General features: G+C 38.8%; 1 protein-coding gene across 7 annotated transcripts in view; it reads left to right on the top strand.

The window, feature by feature from the left end:
* CNTN4 (contactin 4) overlaps positions 1 to 14,425 on the top strand; it is a 952,026-nt gene that overhangs the window by 657,011 nt on the left and 280,590 nt on the right. The window contains exon 1 of one of the 7 annotated variants that reach the window (XM_044253134.1): positions 10,575 to 10,603. The exons of the other annotated variants lie outside the window; for them this stretch is intronic. The gene's annotated coding sequence lies outside the window, so the exon portion shown is untranslated. Of the gene's footprint in view, positions 1 to 10,574; positions 10,604 to 14,425 lie in introns of those variants that run through there. 7 annotated transcript variants of the gene reach the window in all.

Here is a 14,425-nt window from a genome sequence, read left to right as displayed (position 1 = left end):
GTTCCAACACCATTTGTGAAAATGTAGTTCTTTTTCCATTGAATGATTTTGCACTCTTGTCAAAAATCAAGTGATCATAAACAGAAGAATTTATTTCAGAGCTCTCAATTTTATTCTGTTGATCAGTATATCTGCCTTATACCACACTTTGTTAATTAATGTAGCTTTGTAATACATTTTGAAATCAGCAAGTGTCATTAATAGCATCTTAATCATAATAATATAATGCATATAGCACATAAACTCTAGACTCCATTCTGCTTTCCTACAACTAAGCATATTGCCTTTGAACATGTAGTATAAAATTCAGTATCAAATTCTGAGTTGTCTAATCTTAAATGACATCACACTTTGAGTCTTGACAATCTAATCCACTGTTTTCCTCACATTTGAGATGGAACTCATTTATCCTTATTCCTCTTGTCAGGGTCTCAGATCTGATTTCCTCAAACAACCACTTAAGAATGATTATAATTTCCTTTTTTTTTTCTTAAGATTTATTCATTTATTTGAGAGAGAGAGATTGAGCACAAATAGGGGAAGGGGGAGAGGGGGAGAATATCCAAGCAGATCCCTGCTGAGTGCAGAGTCTGACACAGGGCTCAATCCCAGAAGCCATGAAATCAGGACCTGAGTCTAAAGCAAAAGTCAGATGCTTAATCAACTGGGCCACCCACATGCCCCAATGAATGCTTGTGATTTCTTAAGAGCAGTCACTATTTTACCAGCCAGGCACAGTCTAATTCCACAGAGGATAAATGTTTTTCTCTAAGGTGATGAAGTTCGGCAAGAACTATTCAATTAGCAGCCAGACTACTTAACATTGGTCAGCACATCTCCTTCTCTAACTCTTCCAAGAACCTTAGGGATATAATTGTACATTTGCAAAACTAAATATCACTTAGTGGGTTTTCTCAGAACAAAGAATACTCTTTACCTAAGGCTTATTTTAAATGTTAATTTTCCTATCTCCTCCAGAGTACTTTATAATAAGTCATTTCTTCTAAATTTTCTTAGCCCTTTCAATTCTCTCCTTGGCTTTTGTGCCTGCTGTTCTCTGGTATCTACTGCCTAAACTCTGTATGACCTAGAAAATGTTCTACATCCCACTCAATCCTAGTATCCTCATTTATTGAATAGCAATAATGGCGGTATTTTAAAATTACGAGGATTTAATATGTCAGGGAAATGTCACATGTATGTTTATGGACATGCCTTCACCTGTACATGCATAGACTGTGCATTAATATGTGAATGCTATGCTTTCTTATCTCTCTTGCCTATGAGTGCTCCAATATTTATTATGAGGTACTAGAATTGAGCATATGGTTTTGTCTGGCTCTCTGACTAGTCCATATATAACCAGAGAACCAGATCCATGTGTCTATGTTTTACTCAGCATGGTTCTTTGTACCTAGCAGATGTTCCAAGATTTCAAACACAGTTATCAATTGCTCTAAGATAGTAAGCTTTGTTTTACTCTAACCATCCATTTATCCTGCATATAGTTCCATGTCAGTAATCACAGCCTGAGATTTCTACTAAGTAATTACCTTGACTGTAAAGAACCATTAATTCTCCTACATGTTTGAAAAATTAAGGATCTTTGGAAAATACCTCCACATCATCCAAGTAAATGTGTTGTGAAAAAACTGAATTATCAATACTCAGTGTGGAGATTTCCTTTGTATGTTTGCCTTTTTCCCATAAATAGTTAACGTATACCAACTAGGTAGAAAACAGTGTGTTAGATGAGGAAGATACATCAGTGAACTAGACAAATATGAAGTTTATATGAGGCAGGGAAGACAGATATTGAACAAGTAACCTCAAGTGCGGTGAGCGTTCAGAAGGTTGAAGGTCTTGAATTCTAAGGAACAAAAGACAGAATAAGCAGGAGCAGGGGGAATGAAGAGATGGTCTGAAAGTAGTCTTTTTTGTAAGGTAGTTGATTGGGCAAATGTTCGAGGGCACAAAGAAAAAAGCAAGGCATTTTAGGAGAGGAAAACACAGACTATATATAGCATTCATTCATTCTGGGTTTTGTTGTTGTTGTTGTTGTTGTTGTTGTTGTTTCTGAGTGGTCTCTATATTGGCAGGTAAAGAAAACAAGACCCAGTGCCTCATCTTACAGAGTTTGCTTTCTAGAGGGAGAGGAACATGTTCATTGAATAGTATTGCAAGAAATACACAATAACCAATTGAGATGAATGCTGAGAAAATGGTGGTGGTACTATGACATTTGTAACAAAAGGTATTGAGAAACATAGACAAAGGGAATTGAGAAAGACTTCCATGAGGAAATGACTGTAATTGAAATCCGAAAGATAAATAAAGATTAGAGGGGAAGCATGTCCCAGAGGGAAAATATAGTATGTGCAAAGGCACTGTGGTAGAATAGTACATGACACATAAAGGGAGATCAAAGCAGACCTGTCTGTGGTTGGAGTGCACAGAGCAGTGAGGTGAATGCAGCAGAATAGAAGATGGTGGTAGGGAATGAGAAAAGAGATTATTTATTTTTTCCACATTTTTACTTCAAGATTTCCTAGAGTCACTATCCTCAGGTATGTTATTTTACTGGCTGAGGATTAGGAAAATTCTCGTATACTCCTGTAAAACACACTCAGTGTTTTGAATTCTACATGGTGTTCAGTGCACTGGAGGCTTTCTATAAATGCAGTCATCAGTTCACACGTCTTCAACCAACCAACTGTAATAACAGAGCTAACAGTTCATACTTGCTTTGCATATACCAGGCATTAAAATATAAAGTTTCTCTTACAATCCTTACCTTACCTCTAGATACTTGTTTTTTTTTTTTAATATTTTTATTTATTTATTTGACAGAGAGAGAGATCACAAGCAGGCAGAGAGGCAGGCAGAGAGAGGGGGGGGAAGCAGGCTCCCCGCTGAGCAGAGAGCCCGATGCGGGACTCCATCCCAGCACCCTGAGATCATGACCCGAACTGAAGGCAGTGGCTCAACCCACTGAGCCACCCAGGCGCCCTGATACTTGTATTTTTGATATTCCCATTTCACAAACAAGGAAACTGAGACATGAAAAGTCATATGACTTGACAAAGTTCACACGGGTAGGAAGTTGAAGAGCCAGTAGGTGATTCCAGGTTATTTGATGTCAATATTTTTAGCATTAATCACTGCACTCTACCGGCTCTCTGTTATTTCCGTCACAGTGAAAATGCATCTTCACCAGAAGTACCAGTTTTGCCAAGAAACTCAAAACTGAGTTTGGAATGTGATGCTAGGAAATAGGCAGGCTCAATTTCTAAATGCCATATTAACTAACCTATCCTTGCATTCACATGTGAAAAAGCAAGACTGTAGTTTGTTCATTAGCTGGTGATCAGCAGTTCTGAGTGCAGTGCAGAGAGATATACAGTAGGATTTCAATCCCACCAATATTATTTTTCATCACCAAGTTTCTACCCAGAAGTGAGAGGATAAGATTGAAGATGTTAAGTCAGAAAGAACCACTTAATTGGTGGTGCTTGGAGCATGGAGCTTATATGATGCTATTGGTGTTCTTTCTGTCCCAGTTAAGGAGCCATTTCTCCTGGTCCTGCTTCCTTGAGTATTTGCCTCAAATGGTAGTTGGAAGAATTAAGAAACCATCTACACAATATCTGACATGTAGTAGAAATGGGGAACTATTTGTTTCCATATAGTTAGACAGCTAATCAGGTATTACTCTGATAGCCCCATTTGTGTTTTTAGTTTTGTTTAGCAATTTTTACTAATCATCAATTAAATATAATTAGGTATAATTAAATAGTGCTATATTACACAAAGATTTTATATCTGTGAATAGCTGCACATAAGACCCTTTGTCTTTCTGCCTTGGGCTCTAGTTTTAAAACAGGTGTCCTTGGTGATCAGACTGTAGATTTATAAGGCAAGTGCCACTTGGACAAAATTATTTCCTTCTTTAGTAAATCTCCTTCATTGACCAAGAAGTACACAGCATTTGTTAAATTTGAAACTGATTCAAAAACAATATTTAGTGAGTAGTTCTTCAGCAATGGTACTGTACCCACATACATAGAAACTAACATTATTGGGTGCCAGAAAGGACAAACCACCAGCTTTAAGGAGAGAACACTTTTAATGAGCTTAGGGATTTGGGCAATGGAAGACTAGGAACCTCTCAAAATTTTATCTCCTGTCTGTAGCTTTTCCAATTGAATCTTATTTTTGTTTCCCCCATGGGAGGACATCCATTATCACTACTTCTTCCAAATCAGTTCAAGTCCAAAATCATGATAAGATGCATGGAGGGTGGGGGGCATTGCTGAGGTTTCTAATGTCACCTGCTCCTACCACACTGGCCCAGTCCTGTCTTTTTCATACCTCCTTGATTTTCATTATGTATCACCTTGATAGTTTGTAATTTTATCCATCAGTCTCTTTTGCTTGTCAACCCTACTAGAAACTCCACCAGTGCCTTGCTCTGTTAAATAAATTTTTTGTTGCATTACCAGGCTAATAAGTCACTCTACATGGAAGCCAGGATTCCAAAGAGAAGCTAATAGGAATGGCAACCTTGAGATTTTTAACACTTTGGAGTGCAATGTGCAAAGTAAACTCAGAGACAAAAATGAGTGTCCTTCCATTTTGGAAGAGATGTGATCTGGGGGAGGATAGGAAAGGAGATCTCTCAAAGACTTTATTTCCTTTGTTATCAGGTGATTATCATGCATGCGACTTTTTGACCAGAGGTACAGTGTAGCACTAGATTGACAGTTCTATTCTTATGGAGCTGCTGTCTTACAACTGATTTTTAAAAATAGACCCAATGTTTGCCTCAGCTTATCAGGACATAGTATATATCGTGAAAGAAGAAATTTATGTAAGTGTTCTTGGGGTGCCTGGATGGCTCAATCAGTTGAGCATCCAACTCCATTTCAGCTCAGGTCATGATCTCAAGGTCCTGAGATTGAGCCCCACATTGGTCTTGGCGCTGCACTCATGGGGGGGTCTACTTGAGATTCTCTCTCTCTCTTTTTCTTTGACCCTTCCCTTATGCATCCCTCTTTCCTCTCTCTCATAAATACATAAATCTTTTTAAAAATTGTTCTTTATTTAGGGGCGCCTTGGTGGCTCAGTGGGTTAGAGCCTCTGCCTTCGGCTTGGGTCATGATCCCAGGGTCCCTGGGATCGGGCCCCGCATCGGGCTCTCTGCTCGCTGGGGAGCCTGCTTCCTCTTCTCTCTCTTTGCCTACTTCTCTGCCTATGTGTGATCTCTGTCTGTCAAATAAATAAAATCTTAAAAAAAAAAAAGTTCTTTATTTGTCTTTAAAATTTTTTCATTTAGTTGCCCCACTGAAAGAAAATAGAGATAATAATTAGTTCATGGAATACTTCAAGACCAGTTGGAGAAAAGTTCCTGTGTGATAGTACCAAATTGGAAATTCCTGACAGAGGTTCTGACCCCCTTAGTGTTTCTAAGTGATTTGCTCTGTGATCCACATCCTAATAATGGTAAGAAGCAAAGTCTTCAATGTGAGTCCATTGGTGGTAGCAACCAGTCCTGATAGCCCAACATGGAACACCTCTATAGACAGCAGGTGCTCAACAAAAGCTCTTCTAGTTTGCCATCTTAGTATTTCTGGTATTTTTTTCTTTAATTGGCTAGAGGGAGGAAGAATTTAAAATATTGTCACCTAGTGCATGTGTGTTGCCACTTACTTTCTGCCAACCAAATGATGAAGCTGGAAAACATTTGCATGTAAATGTTACACTAAGTTGAAGTTTTAAAATACTGAAATGTAGGTAAAATGGTCAGAGTGGCACTTAGAGATGAATAAACATAGTAGATCTGTGGATCCTTCGTATTTATTACTGACTGTCATTGCCATTTCCTGCTGGAAATTAAGCATCACAAATGTATCCTTCATTTGACCAGGTGGCCTTGATACCTCTGAAATGAATGGTGAAACCAGGAATATAAATTATAATCACATCATAAACATCTTCCTCTTACCCTTGGCAATGAAGTAAAATAATGCATTTTAAGCTTCTTTTGAAGGTTAAGCTGAAAATCTTGTCTTGGATAATTAATATTTCAATAAAAATCAATGTTGCTACAATTAGTAGGTAGGTAATCTAGCTAATTGGCTCAATATTAAATTTGTCAACAATGAATTATCTTATAGTTAAATTGTGTTTGTAGAAAAACGGAAATCAGTGAGGTATTTACTGGGTTTGTAGCATGTCTTGTTAGGCCAGCTGTAGAGAGTACATGATAGAAATATGGAAGCTGTAGAAACTTGTCCTCCAGTTGTCTGGAGGACAGTCCTTGCAATTTTCCCTAACTGCTTTGTCATGCATCGCACCAAAGACTTTAAAACTAAGGAAATGTTTACCATGTTCACAGAATGTATGTTGTCCCTTTCTATTCACTGCTTCACTCTCTCCTTGATAATCCAAGATACCACTATTACACCTTGGAAAAACAACAGCTAAATTGTCCATACAATTATCTATTTAGAAGGCACTTTCAAATCTATTTCTTCCAATCATTTCTACAAGCCCCATGAGGTATGATTTATCATCATCATCATCCTCATTTTACTTGATATGAAATGTGCTCAGAGAGGGAAAGTAGCTTCCTTGAGTCTATGTTACTAATAGTACCAAACATAGGAGTCAGAATTCAGACTTCTGACTTCAAGTCCTGATGTCTGTTTGCTATACCACATTGCTATTTTCTTTTCTTTTTATTTATTTATTTATTTATTATTTTTTATTATTTTTTTTAAAGATTTTATTTATTTATTTCTCAGAGACAGAGAGAGAGAGCAAGCACAGGCAGACAGAGAGGCAGGCAGAGGCAGAGGGAGAAGCAGGCTCCCCGGCGAGCAAGGAGCCGCATGCGGGACTCGATCCCAGGACCCTGGGATCATGACCTGAGCCGAAGGCAGCTGCTTAACCAACTGAGCCACCCAGGCGTCCCTCTTTTTATTTATTTATTTATTCATTCATTCATTTATTTATTTATAAAATAAATGAATAGATTTTATATATTATAGATTTTATAGATTTTATAGATTTTATAGATTTTTATAGATTTTATCTATTTATTTGACAGAGAGAGATCACAGGTAGGCAGAGAGGCAGGCAGAGTGAGAGGGGAAGCAGGCTTGCCCGTGAGCAGAGAGCCAGATGTGGGGCTCGATCCCAGGACCCTGGGATCATGACCTGAGCTGAAGGCAGAGGCATTAATCCACTGAGCCACCCAGTGGATTTTCTTTTCTTTTTAAAAGATTTTATTTATTTATTGAGAAAGAGAGAAGCAGGGCAAGGGGCAGAGGGAGAGAGAATCCCAGCACAGATCCTGGTATGGGGCTTGAACTCACAACCCTGAGATAATGACCTAAGCCAAAATCAAAAGTCAGGCACTTAACCAACTTAGCCATCCAGGCACCCCCACTATACTGCTGTTTTCATTTGAAATGAGCTCCTATCTTAAACCAGGAAATGGACCTTTACTAGCTGGGTATCTGACACCTGTCAATATTGTGTGAAGAAGATATTTTAGAGTATACCTTCAAAAGCTGGTTCTCAAAATTAGTCTATAAGAAACTGTACTATGTACTTCTAAGAAGGCATAGTTTAGACAACATAAAGAACAGTTTTGGGGGGGCACCTGGGTGGTTCAGTCGATTAAGTATCTGTCTTCAATTCAGGTCATGATCCTTGGGTCCTTGGTTGTGCCCTGCATTGGGCTCCCTGCTCAGCGGGTACTCTGCTTCTCCCTCTCCCTCCCCTTGTATCTATGTCTCTATCAAATAAATAAATATAAAATCTTTAAAGAAAATAAAAAACAGTTTTTCTCCTGCAATTATACCCTTCCTATATTTTTTTTTAATGTTGGAAAGCTTTTTCTTTTATGAATTGATGATGGTGGAAGATGATGGTAGTAGTGACAGTAGGTTTTATTGTCAACACTTAGAAATATCTTTGTTGGTTTTATATATCTCCTTTTTTTTTTCCTTACAATTCTGTTGCTCCATTAAAGTCCAGGTCTATACACCAGTGGTTTTAAAACTGCATGCAGCTGATAGAATGGGCAGCAGGCAAAAGTGCTTCTCTCCTATAGCTTAAGTCCTTAGAAATCAATAGCAGAGTCAAGGGTTCACAAGGAGTGACCAGCCTGACAAGTAAACTTTCTCCAGGCATCAATGCCTGGCATGATGATGTTCCCTGGAGGCCATCTCTTGGACTGTAGCACCTGTTGTGTTTTCAAGGTTAGATTAATTGTATTCTGTTACTAAAGAACACAATCTCTTTTTCTGTTACTGAAGAATCCATCTCTTTTCATTTAGTTTTGGAGACAGCAGTTAAGAGTTCTACAACCATTTAGGATAAAGTAGCTTTGCCTTTTGCATCCACAGCCCTCCCCATCCTTTAACAGGCTCATCTTTTCCTTTCCTCCTGAGAAAGAAAGCACATTGTACAATCCCTTACAAATCTGACTCCCTTAAAGACAAGGAGTCATAAAAGCTATATATTTTTGTGGAACATTAGCTCCTTTTTCTCAGGTGTTTCATGCACAGCTACTACATATGGCTCCCAGACATATGTAATCCTTACATATGTAGCCATATGTAATCCTTACCCATAAGGATTAAGGAAAATAAACAAAGACTAACTATCCAGAGTTAGAGATAATCAATGGACTAGACTCATTAAAGAGATAGAAAATTCAAGTATCTTATGACTAAGAGTTCCTATTTGAAATGCTAATGCAGTGGGAATAGAAAGAGTTTAAAAGCAACACTTATTAGTAAGTGTTCAGTGGTACCATATGAGGCACAGATTGAGGGACTCTTCTACCATCTACCTAGCAGATACCCCCGGAAACAGAGGCAATGCATACCCTCATGGGATTAGCAGTTTATTCTATTGCATTTTCCTTATTGGGGAGGTTTTCTTTTCTATTAAAATTTCAAAGTGGGACGCCTGGGTGACTCAGTGGGTTAAAGCCTCTTCCTGTGGCTCTGGTCATAATCTCAGGGTCCTGGGATCGAGGATCGCATTGGGCTCTCTGCTCCGTGGGGAGCCTGTTTCCTTCTCTCTCTCTCTGCCTGCCTCTCTGCCTACTTGTGATCTCTCTCTCTCTGTCAAATAAATAAATAAAATCTTTTTAAAAAATTCAAAGTGAAAACCAAATGTGCTCATAAAATACTGCTTCTCTTTCACCGTAGTGTCTAGAAGCATTGAGTGTCCTGGAATAGAAGGAGCGTGATAGAGTCTCACATCCCTTCCAGAGATTTGTTTTCAAAGTCAGCACTTAAAGCAAAATGCATATAATTAAAATTTCTGTAAAAATTCCCTTAGGGGCGCCTGGGTGGCTCAGTGGGTTAAGCCGCTGCCTTCGGCTCAGGTCATGATCTCAGGATCCTGGGATCGAGTCCCGCATCGGGCTCTCTGCTCAGCAGGGAGCCTGCTTCCTCCTCTCTCTTTCTCTGCCTGCCTCTCTGCCTACTTGTGATCTCTCTCTGTCAAGTAAATAAATAAAATCTTTAAAAAAAAAAATTCCCTTAAATTGTGGGTATATGTGCCCATGTTTGCCTTTTTTTTTCCCCCTCCAGGATTAGAACACACAAGTAACTGTTTCCTTGGTTCAGTATCAAATGAAGAAGTTAGCCTGAGTTTAGCATTATGTCATATGAGAAACAGTTATCTTTAAATAGTACAAGACATAGCAAGGTACCCCCTCTATGTAAATAAGGAATCAAAGTAATAAGGTAGATTCTGGTTTCCTATCTTTAAGGCAGTATGGAAAATTGACCAGCACATGGCATGGTAGGTGGAACGACCCACATTATTTATGTGGCTAGCTCTTTTGTCTCCATTATGCTACCCTGCTGTGAACCATCTGACAAGCCATTTTACCTTTCTAAGCCTCAGTTTTTTTCTCTGTATAATGGGAGTAATATCAATAACAATGACTCTTTTAAGGATCCACCAAAACAAAGTATGTGAGAATATCTCCTTCTAATTCTAAAAGGAAGATATGCATTGTTGAAAAAAAGAAAATAGGAAAAGATCTAAAGCAGAAAAGTTAAAAAGTAAACATGAGGATCTTGCACTCTGGTAGGACAGAAAGGCAAAAGGTATTAATAAATTTTTAATTCTGGGACACAATGTGATAAATGAAAACACAGCAAATGTGCACATTTTGTTACGGAAGCATGAAGGAGAAACATGTAACATACGCTGAAGTGCCCAGGAGGCTACTCAAAGAGATGATGACTGAGCTTTGTCTTAACAGGTAGTTGAAGAGGCCAGGAGAGTTGAAGCTTGACTTCAGGGATATTCAGGTCACACACCCACACTCCATATCTCAAGGTTGTCAGATATGAAGTAGGGCTGGAGAGAAGTAAGAATCAGGTCAGGGAGGATCAGCTTGACGTACTAATGAGCTTGATTCATACTTTCGGTGAGTGATGGTTTTGAATGGTTTAAGCAGCAGAGTGATATAACCAAGTTTATATTTCAGAGACTGATTACTATGGCTTCACTTTGGAGAATACATTTAAGGGACTGGAATGCCAGAGCTTGGGAACATACTAAGGTGACTTTTTTTTTTTTTAAATATTCTAGGCAGGCAATGGTAAGAGTCTATAGCCTATGGAAAATGCAGTAGAATTAGAGAAGGCGTATTTGGAAAATATTTATGAGGTAAGATCATCAGGGTTTGGTGGATGGTATGATTGAGGTGGGGAGAGGCGTGAAGAATACAGAATGACTCAAATTGCAGTCTTACATGGTGGGTTACCACTGCATGAGCTTGGAAGTAGGTTGGGGTTGGAGATCAGTGTGTGAAAAATTTAAGATATACCAAGTTTTATGATTTATCATGAAAAGTTGCGTACTTATGACTGTAAAAAAGACCATTATAAATAATCTTGCCAGGACAATAAATGTAAACCACAGCTATCTCAGGAAAACTAGGATTCAAGTATGTATGTCTTTGCTAGTCAGACTGCTGAACATATGAGGATAACGTATCTGCAGGATTGGAGATTTACAATAAGTGGACACAAGCATGAAGGTTAGAATTAAAATCATGAAGAGTATCAGATTTCCCATGAGAGTCTATCAGACAGAGAAGAGGGCAGCAGGCCAAGGCTACCATGGAGAACACTAGTATTTAAAGGGTAGGCAAAGTTGAGAGAGCCCACAAAGGAGACTAGGGAGAAGACACAGAAGAGGTAGGCGTTATAGGAGGGCAGAGAGCTAACATTTTCAGAGAGTGGTTGAAAATGTGCCGTGCGGGGGTGCCTGGGTGGCTCAGTGGGTTAAAGTCTCTGCCTTCGGCTCGGGGTGTGATCCCAGGGTCCTGGGATCGAGCCCCACATCAGGCTCTCTGCTCAGCGGGGAGCCCGCTTCCCTTCCTCTCTCTGTGCCTGCCTCTGCCTACTTGTGATCTCTGTCTGTCAAATAAGATAAATAAAGTTTTTTAAAAATGTGCAGTACGGCAAAGGAATGAGAAGTCAAATAAAAGAAATGAAAAATGCCTACCGGGTCTGGCAATACAGACTTGATTTGCCAGAGTGATAGAGTGATTTCAGGTAGAACGGAGGACAGTATCCAGATGAAGGTGAAGTATACGTGAACTGAAGAGTAGACAGGAAGTGAGGAAGTCGAGGAAGCAAGGGCACACCAAAAGAAGAAAAAAGAGAGGGACATAGCTAAAAGGAGTATAGAGTCAAAGGAAGTTTTGCTTTATTATTTTTTTTCAAATTGACAGAAATTTGCATATTTTAATAGGCGGAGACTACAAGTTAAAAGATATAATTTTCATTCATTAGTAATACTGACTTAAGTTTTGTTCAAGTTTAAAGATGGTAGTGTATTTTATGATGGTATTAACTCGTTTGAGTTCTGTTTTATACTCTGCTCTTATAAGTGGATAGGGAAGGAAATTGACCATTCTTATTGGGTATTTTCCATGACACAGTGTTGCAGAATTATTTAAGAACACCTGGAAAGTGGAGGAAGACCTCAGAAAGATGATACATGTCTGATTATGCATGAAGATGAGACTGAACAACCCGCAGGCATTGAGAGCTTAGGTGGTTACCGAAATTTTGGTGGTGGGAAATAATGAAGTTTTCATCTCAACTCAGTCGGCTTCTGAGTGAAACAAGTGCTAATCCGGAAAAGGAACGTCAGTGCTGCTCCTCTGTCTGCATTTTATATGCCAATCTTGTTGCTTTCTGATCAGCCTACCATTTCCACAGCAATTCTTCCTTCTCTCTTTCCCATCACTCTGATGTTGCATCTCCCTTCTGTTCTCTACCTTCAAAGTAACTAGTCGCTCATTTTCTGCTTGCACACACCAAAGTGAAGGAAGGACTCCTTTCCTCTACGAACTGACTGACAAATAATGGTTACACTTCACTCTGGTAGCTCTTGTCAAATCTAGACACCAACTGGTATTTTATATATTTTGAGTTTTAGAAATCCTTCAGAAATCACCAAACTTTGTCCTGTGAGCCAAACATAGAAGGGGAGGGAGTAAGGCAGCAAAACAGAACATAGGATTCTTTTTCATACTAGCAAGTTTTTCTCTTTGCTTTTTTTTTTTTTTTTTAAGATTTTATTTATTTATTTGACAGAGAGAAATCACAAGTAGTCGGAGAGGCAGGCAGAGAGAGAGAGAGGGAAGCAGGCTCCCGGCTGAGCAGAGAGCCTGATGCGGGACTCGATCCCAGGACCCTGAGATCATGACCTGAGCCGAAGGCAGCGGCTTAACCCACTGAGCCACCCAGGCGCCCTCTCTTTGCTTTTATTTGGAAAGATTAGAGAAAGGATGACTGTTAGAGGAGTTTGGGAACCAATATGTGACTACAGTGTATGAGGCAACATCACTTGGTTTAAAGGTGTTTATTTAATACTATTTTCTTATTTTCATTAACCAGCTAAAACATGAAACCAGTGTTTTTTGGGAAAGATTTACAAAACAGCCTGTTGTTCTTGCAAGAGTCCCAGGATTCTTGTCGGTTCTCCTTCAACCATACAGCTCTCTTTGGAAGTAGAGATGGCTGTTTCAACTTCACAAGAGACTGGTTCTGCTTTTAAAGTTCACCCAACCACCTGCTGGTGCTCTTTATTCATCATATGCTCTGTGGGACAGTAATGACTTTCCAGCAGGCATAAGTGATGGTTTGCTTTTGCATCTTAAAAGCATTAATCTTGTATGATATGATCCATATGCTCTGTACAGTCACTGTAACAATTAAATGTTCACATGGATTCTTTTAGAGCACTGCTTTGGCTTGTTTCAGAACTCTAATACTGCTTAGTGTTTTTATTTCCAGCCAGTTCTTTTTTGCAGATCTGTTTCAAGCCATATTCCTTCTGCTCCTCTTTTGTTCCCATCCTTGCCCTCTTACCCCTTCTTCTGTATGTGCGGTACCTGTGGCAGCACACTATTTCTGACCACCCTCTATAACTCTATAACTTTAAAAAATCTTCCAACATAGCAATAATCATCATACTTTCTGATCATTTCATTTTGTTCTTATTTACTAAGTTAGTGCATGTCTCCTTCACTATAATATAAGCTCCGTGAGGGTAGGAACCTTTTCTTTTATATTCACAGCTTCAGTGATAGCAACACCTAGCATTGGACCTGACTCATACAGACACCTAGCAGATATTTGTTGATGGAGATAGTGTTCTTTGGAACACTCCGCTTTATGCCTTACATTTTATACATACTTGTATCATAGCATCTTTACTGTGAAACTTTGCCCTCTGCCCTCAGTGGACTCGATAGACTATGAATTCTTTAAGGGAAGGGGATTGTGTCTTCCTTATCTTTGATTTCCTAGTACCCAGGCTTTGTACTAGACAGTCAGTGCTCAATAAATATTTGATTTAATGTAGGTGTACACTGCATTAAATTTCATTTAATGAGTTTTGCTGAGCCCATTGAGTGCAAAGACCTAGGTTATCCCTGTTTGCTAACTGGAAATAGACTTAGCCTCATCATTTGATCTTTTAGGCAAATGATGTAGCAACCAAAAAATATGTGATATATTGGGAATCCTTAATTTTGTTCTGAGAGACATGATAAATCTGAGTCTAAGGATCCTTTATGTTTTCAAGAAAATAAAAAATTTATATATTATTTAAATAGAAATTGTTTCATTCATGATTACTTCTAAGGAGAAAAAAATAAGACTACTCAGCACCTTATATATAGGTGATCTTTTTTCCCCTAAATGTAGTGAAGAGGGATTAAAGATAGTAAGAGTCATGGTTACTGCTGGAAACAACTTCAACTAATATTTCCAATACTGTGTTTGGAGCCTCTACCAGGAAGTATAGCTGTTCATCGGTCTTTGGCTGAATAAAGGTTTGCTTTAGTTAATGTGCCTGGCAT

This window comes from Neovison vison, chromosome 6, assembly GCF_020171115.1.
Source record: "Neovison vison isolate M4711 chromosome 6, ASM_NN_V1, whole genome shotgun sequence".
In the NCBI taxonomy this organism is placed as follows: Eukaryota; Metazoa; Chordata; class Mammalia; order Carnivora; family Mustelidae; genus Neogale; species Neogale vison.
The sequence above is the reverse complement of the archived record's forward strand: the minus strand, read 5'-3'. Positions and strand labels throughout refer to the sequence as shown.